The 7,288-nt window shown below is 43.9% G+C and overlaps 1 pseudogene; it reads right to left on the bottom strand.

The window, feature by feature from the left end:
* Nucleotides 1–4,907: 4,907 nt before the first annotated feature.
* On the bottom strand, nucleotides 4,908–6,925 carry LOC111955581 (1-acylglycerol-3-phosphate O-acyltransferase ABHD5-like; annotated as a pseudogene).
* Between the last annotated feature and the right edge of the window lie 363 nt (nucleotides 6,926–7,288).

Below are 7,288 nucleotides of genomic sequence, written 5' to 3'. Positions count from 1 at the left end.
TAAGAACAATGTCTAACTTTTGGAGAAAAATGAAATGGTATGTGGATGAAGGTCATGCTTATGCGAATAAACTATAAAGGGAAATAAATGGCTTTTAGTTATTCAATGAAATGTTGTTTTTAGAAAAGGGGCGTTTTTTTAAGTACCAGGGTAACAGCCCCCTGCCTCCGGGCGTGCTGGTTACCCGGTAGAAGGTTATGGCATCCGGTTTTACACAACTGTGTTAAAATCCATTTAATCAGTTTTATTCGGAAATTATTTAGTAAGTAACACTTAAAAGCTAAGTCTAGTTGTCTTATTTTAATTATTTAAATAAAATATGCGGGGGTGTCGCACGTCACCTTTAATAACCGCACTATGAGGAAAGTCCCTCTTTTCAACTCACCTGAACATTCATTGTCTTTGTTCTTTCTGTGTTGGTCCTTTTCCATACAATACATTATGTACAAATGTAGTATATATGATTTGATAAATGGAAGATTTTAAATCCCAGCAGTCTTTCAAATTAATTCAGGAGCAAAAGGTTTTCAATAGTCGTTTTTAATTAATTAAAAAAAGATCAATTGGAATCTTATATATATATATATGTCCACACCGAGCTAAAGGCTAGAGCTTCCACTTTCAAGTAGCGAGACACTAATCCGGACACTTATAAGAATTTCTGCTATGCCCTCAGACGAACCATCAAACAGGCAAAGTGTCAATACAGGACTACGGTTAAATCCTACTAAACCGGCTCTGACGCTCGTCGGATGTGGCAGGGTTTGCAAACTATTACGGACTACAAAGGGAAACCCAGCCGCGAGCTGCCCAGTGACATGAGCCTACCAGATGGGCAAAATGCCTTTTATGCTCGTTTCGAGGAAAGCAACACTGAAGCATGCATGAGAGCACCAGATGTTCCAGACGATTGTGTGATAACGCTCTCCACAGCCGGTGTGAGCAAGACTTTTAAACAGGTCAACATTCACAAGGCCGCGGGCCAGACAGATTACTAGGACGTGTACTCAGAGCATGCGCGGACCAACTGGCAAGTGGCCCTCGCTTCATACTCGTCGCCAAACCCACTGGCTCCAGGTCATCTACAAGACCCTGCTAGGTAAAGTTCCCCCTTATCTCAGCTCGCTGGTCACCATAGCAGCACCCACCTGTAGCACGCGCTCCAGCAGGTATATCTCTCTGGTCACCCCCAAAGCCAATTCCTCCTTTGGCCGCCTCTCCTTCCAGTTCTCTGCTGCCAATGACTGGAACGAACTACAAAAATCTCTGAAACTGGAAACACTTATCTCCCTCACTAGCTTTAAGCACCAGCTGTCAGAACAGCTCACAGATTACTGCACCTGTACATAGCCCATCTAAAATTTTGCCCAAACAACTACCTCTTCCCCTACTGTATTTATTTATTTTTGCTCCTTTGCACCCCATTATTTCTACTTTGCACACTCATCTACTGTCAAATCAACCATTCCAGTGTTTTACTTGCTATATTTTATTTACTTCGCCACCATGGCCTTTTTTTGCCTTTTCCTCCCTTATCTCACCTCATTTGCTCACATTGTATATAGACTTATTTTTCTACTGTATTATTGACTGTATGTTTGTTTTACTCCATGTGTAACTCTGTGTTGTTGTATGTGTCGAACTGCTTTGCTTTGTCTTGGCCAGGTCGCAATTATAAATGAGAACCTGTTCTCAACTTGCCTACCTGGTTAAATAAAGGTGAAATAAAATAAATAAAAATAAACATCAACAGCATCATCCCTGATACCCTAGATCCACTCCAATTCACATACCGCCCCAACAGATCCACAGATGACATAATCTCAATCCACACTGCCCTTTCCCACCTGGACAAAAAACACGTATGTGAGAATGCTGTTCATTGACTACAGCTCAGTGTTCAACACCATAGTGCCCACAAAGCTCATCACTAAGCTAAGGACCCTGAGACTAGAAACCTCCCTCTGCAACTGGATCCTGTACTTCCTGATGGGCCGCCCCCAGGTGGTAAGGGTAGGCAACATCACATCTGCCACACTGATCCTCAACACTGGGGCCCCTTAGGGGTGCGTGCTTAGTCCCCTCCTGTACTCCCTGTTTACCCACGACTGTGTGGCCAAGCACGACTCCAACACCATCATTAAGTTTGCTGACGACACAACGGTGGTAGGCCTGATTACCAACAACGATGAAACAGCCTATAGGGAGGAGGTCAGAGACCTGGCAGTGTGGTGCCAGGACAACAACCTCACCCTCAATGTGAGCAAGACAAAGGAGATGATCGTGGACTACAGTAAAAGGAGGGCCGAACACGCCCCCATTCACATCGACAGGGCTGTAGTGGAGCGATGTCGAGAGTTTCAAGTTACTTGGTGTTCACATCACCAACAAACTATCATGGCCCAAAAGCCATGAAGAGGGCACGACAACACTTTTTCCTCCTCAGGAGACTGAAAAGATTTGGCATGGGACCCCAGATCCTCAAAAAGTTATATAACTGCACCATCGAGAGCATCCTGACCGGTTGCATCATTGCCTGGTATGGCAACTGCTCAGCATCCGACCATAAGTTGCTACAGAGGGTAGTGCATACGGCCCAGTACATCACTGGGGCCAAGCTTCCTGCCATCCAGGACTTATATACTAGGCGGTGTCAGAGGAAGGCCCCAAAAATTGTCAAAGACTCCAGTCACTCAGTCATAGACTGTTCTCTCTGCTACATCAGGGCAAGCTGTACTGGAGCAACAAGTTTAGGTCTAAAAGGCTCCTCAACACCTTCTACCCCCAAGCCATAAGACTGCTGAACAATTAATCAAATGCCCCCCSCCCCCCCCCMTTTGTTTTTACACTGCTGCTACTCGCTGTTTATTATCTATGCATAGTCACTTTACCTCAACTAACCTGTGTAGACATTTTTTTGAAACTTTGTTTATTTAGTAAATATTTTCTTAAAACTGCATTGTTGGTTAAGGGCTTGTAAGTAAGCATTTCATGGTAAGGTGTTGTTGTACCTGTTGTATTCGGCTTATGTGACCATTTTCTTTCTTTGATTTGAACTAATAACATTAAATAACATTGGAATATAACATTTAATAACAATAACTTAACTAATTAAGTCAGTGTAACATTGATGTGGCAACTCTCTTATGTTCTGCCTTTGCACGATTCTAGTTTGTACATAGGTCACAAATAAAGCTGTACCCAGTAAAATTGGAGCAAAACTCATGATCCCACCTCCTGCATTGCTCACACCTAATCCAGTCCCAGCCTGTGACTGAAAACGGGGGAGAGATGCCAATTGAAAAGCTCTCTCTTAAAAACGTAGCTAGCTATCTTATCTTTTTAATGTATTTTCCCTCCGACGATCTGGTAGTAAAGTTGATAGCTAGCACTCCTAGCAGCTTACGTTAACTAGCTAGCTGGCTAGCATTTACTGCTAGGGGGGTTACCCCCAACACACTCATCCAACATATTACTACAAAAAAAAAAAACTATATTTTTCTCTTTAAACAAGTGGATTATTTTTAAGGCTTTCCTACTTGTATATTTAAAAAACAATCATTTGAATAGATCTACAACTTTTTCAAAATTTCAAAAAATTAGATGGCAGCAGTGACAGCCAGGAAAAGTGTTGGGACAGTATTTTTGTAATCTTGTAGTCTTAATGTGAATTACACGGAGGGGGGGTATCCTAATGTAGACTCTGAGTCAGCCTTTGTCCTCGGGCATGACTCTCACTTCCATTACATTACACATAAAAGTCATTGGAGGAAGGCGTCTTCTGTAGGGGCTCGGCCTGAACATTAACACATTAACACGCATCGCTTGCGGTATGGTTTTGGAAGCATAAGGACTTTATCTTTAATATTAGCGGAAAATAATTTACAAAAAACAATAGTTCAAATTGATACACACCTTTAAACTGTTAAGGTTTCCACACAGCAATATTTCCATGTTTCAGCGCTTGTTTACGGAAAACAGATAGAAAACCTTCCAAGTGGACTACATGTACTAATTAGCTATCTGTGTCTCCAAACACCTGTGTGTAAACAAAGACAGACACCACTGCAACTGTGTGAAAAGAGTCTACAGTAAGTGTGTATATGGCATTTATGAAATTATTTTTATGTGATATGAAAGTAGAGGGATTTATGTTTCTAGAACATTTTTTTTTAACCTTTATTTAACTTGGCAAGTCAGTTAGGAACAAATTATTATTTACAATGACGGCCTACCCCGGCCAAACCCAGACAACGCTTGGCCAATTGTGCGCCACCCTACAAGACTCCCAATCACACCCGGATGTGATGCAGCCTGGATTCAAACCAGGTATTGCAGTGACATCTCTTGCACTGAGATGCAGTGTCTTAGAGCACTGCGTCACTCGGGAGCCCTAATGTCACCACACCGCAATTGAGAATCGGTTCATGTTTTGATGGACTATTTGGCTGTTTTGGCTTCAAGAGACAAAACAGCCAAAGGTCCTTGGACTAAGAGTACCGTTAGGTTCCTTTAGTCCGATATTGGGCTACTGTAGGTCAGCCTGAGTTGTGAAATGAAGGAGAGAGTCAGTGGAAGGTGGAACAGTGAGATAAACCTCTCATTACTGCACTTTATTATGGACACAACATTTTCTTCTTAGAAATAAGAGTAGGCTAAAACAACCATCTTTTATCTGTTTTAAAAACACCTTTATTTGCTCTTGATTTGGTAAATATGTGACATGGTTTAAATTCAAGTCATAGTACTGTTATTGCAACAGTTTAAAATGAAGCAGGATTATTGTGTCAACAATCTGACAGATAAACATAATATACACATTATTATTCACAAAAAATATTCCTGGTTTCTCAGCACAGTGTGATGATAAACTCTATTGAGTAAGTAAATCTAGTTTACAATGTCTGTCAACTTCAGTCTGTTTACATATGTTTTATTCATGACTAAAATGTGAGCATCTGTATTTATCTGTGTTGTGTGTGTGTGTCTCCAGCACCCAGGGGTCTGTTTTATCCGGCACAGAGACAATGAGGAGTCAACACAAATGCCAATCCCTGGGTAGAGGGGCTCAATGAATGTTGAGTGGAATGTATGCATTTTCTAGACAGTGTATCCCGAGTCGCTGTCGATACTGGATCGGGACCCATAGATGATGGATATTGGAATGTCTGGTTGGATCTGTCCAATACAATCTAACATTGGTCTCTTATGAGGGGGTTGAAGGGACTCATGACAGCCCCCATGGCTCTGATCCACACTGGGATAGACTTCTCCTGATCTAGGCTCTCTGGACGGCCCGGGAACCCCCAGGGCTCCACCAGGATCAAGTGCTTTACTCTATAAACACACACAGTGTGAACACGTGTATAAACACACGCGCACACACACACACACACACACCTCTCCTCGCTCTCCTCTCTCTCACCTGTGTGGGTGTGTGAGTGTGTAAGCAGCAGCCAGGTATCCTCCCAGGTTGTGTCCCAGGAGGACTATCTCCTCCAGGCCCACCCTGTCCCTCCACTCCTCCAGGGCCCCTAGGAACTGCTCCTCTGCCCCCTGGGGGTCCATGCTGAACAGGGGCCGGCTGCTCTGTCCAAACCCCAGAAGATCCAGGGCATACACGGCTCCACTGCCACACAGAGAGTCCAGGTTCTGGGCCCACAGACCCACACCACCCCCAAACCCATGGAGCAGCCCCAGGGGAGGATGGCGCTGGGGCTGGAGAGAGGGCTGTGGAGAAGAGGTATGGGGCTGAGGCAGGTGTGGGAGAGAGGGATGGGGCTGGGGTGGGAGGAAGGGATGTATCTTGATGTGAGAGTTGAATGCTAAGGTCCAAATATGGTTTACGTTGGATATCTGGACATGCTGCCTGGAGAATGGGGCCTTCACAGCTGTGAGAAGAGACAGGGATGCAGGAGAAAGACAGAGGGAACAGGGAGGGAGAGCGTGAAAAGAGAGGAGATGAGATGTGTAAGTATGATAGTTAGGAGGGGAAACACACACACTCTTACACTTAAGCATTTTGTCTTCTGCGTCCTTCAGCTGAGAGAGGGAGGTGGGACACCAGGATGGAAGCCAACTGGAGAGCCACCTGGACCTGCACACACACACACACACACACACACACAATTGCGTTAATGATCCCGCTGATGTTCTCGAAGAAAACTCAGTAAGTGAGCTTTGAACTCTAGCTCTGACCAACCATCACTGAATCAGACTTAACAAACAAGATAGCCTTATAGCAAACTCCTAAAATAATGTCCTCTGAAATGTTCTCTCTAAACTGCGCACGTGCATGCAGTTCCCTTCAGACTGCTGTGCAGAGACCGACCAAGCAGAGAAGCATGACATTGAACTTCACTCACCTTTCTTGAGTTTTCCCCTTTAGTTAACACTTAACGTTTCGCTCTACTGTGGGAATTGTGATCGAATCAACGCAATGTTAGCCACTTTCAACGTAACATACCGAAACAAATGAACTATGCAAGTGTCACGACTTCCACCGAAGGTGGCTCCTCTCCCTGTTCGGGTGGCGCTCGGCGGTCGTCGTCACTAGCTGCCACCGATCTCCTTTTCCTTTCTGTTGGTTTTGTCTTGATTGTTTTCACGTGTTGCTCATTTTGGTTCATTATTTGGTCTATTTCAACTTCTAGTGCGCGCCTGCTGTTGTGCGGGCTTATCCTTACTGTCAGTGGTGCGGTTGGTTGTTTCGCCTGCGTATTGTGGTGTATGTTCGTTCCCTGTTTTGGAGACATACGTGTTCTACAGTCATTACCTGTTTGTTTGGCTAGACCACGCGCAATAAACGCATTTCTTTGGAAGTTTGCTCTCTGCGCCTGACTCTACACCCACCACTCCTAGAAATACGTGACAGCAAGACTTAGTATGCAAAACTAACTGCAAGATATTTTATTGTGGGCAGAGCGCATTGGAGTAGGATTCTATTGCATTGAGAGGCACACTCAGGCCCATACTCTACACAGATCAGTGCGCTATAACCAATCAGAGCTGCAGTAGGCTTATATGCAAACAGACATCGCCATATATGGATCTGTGCCATTCACTCTGAACTGGACTGTGTATAGGCTACAGTATGCCCATTTGCAAGTAGATGTGTTTGTTCTGAGATCAAAGCGAAAGCTACATGTAGCCACCTGTGAACATTTGTTCATTTTCTTTGCTAGTTAGAGAGCTATAATCCCAGTTATAGATCATTTCTAGTCAACAATGGGGGAGTGCATTTCTAGCCATATATATATATATATGTTATTTTATATAGCTATATTTT

This window comes from Salvelinus sp. IW2-2015, linkage group LG31 (assembly GCF_002910315.2).
Source record: "Salvelinus sp. IW2-2015 linkage group LG31, ASM291031v2, whole genome shotgun sequence".
NCBI lineage: Eukaryota > Metazoa > Chordata > Actinopteri > Salmoniformes > Salmonidae > Salvelinus > Salvelinus sp. IW2-2015.
This window is presented reverse-complemented; position numbering and strand designations above follow the sequence as displayed.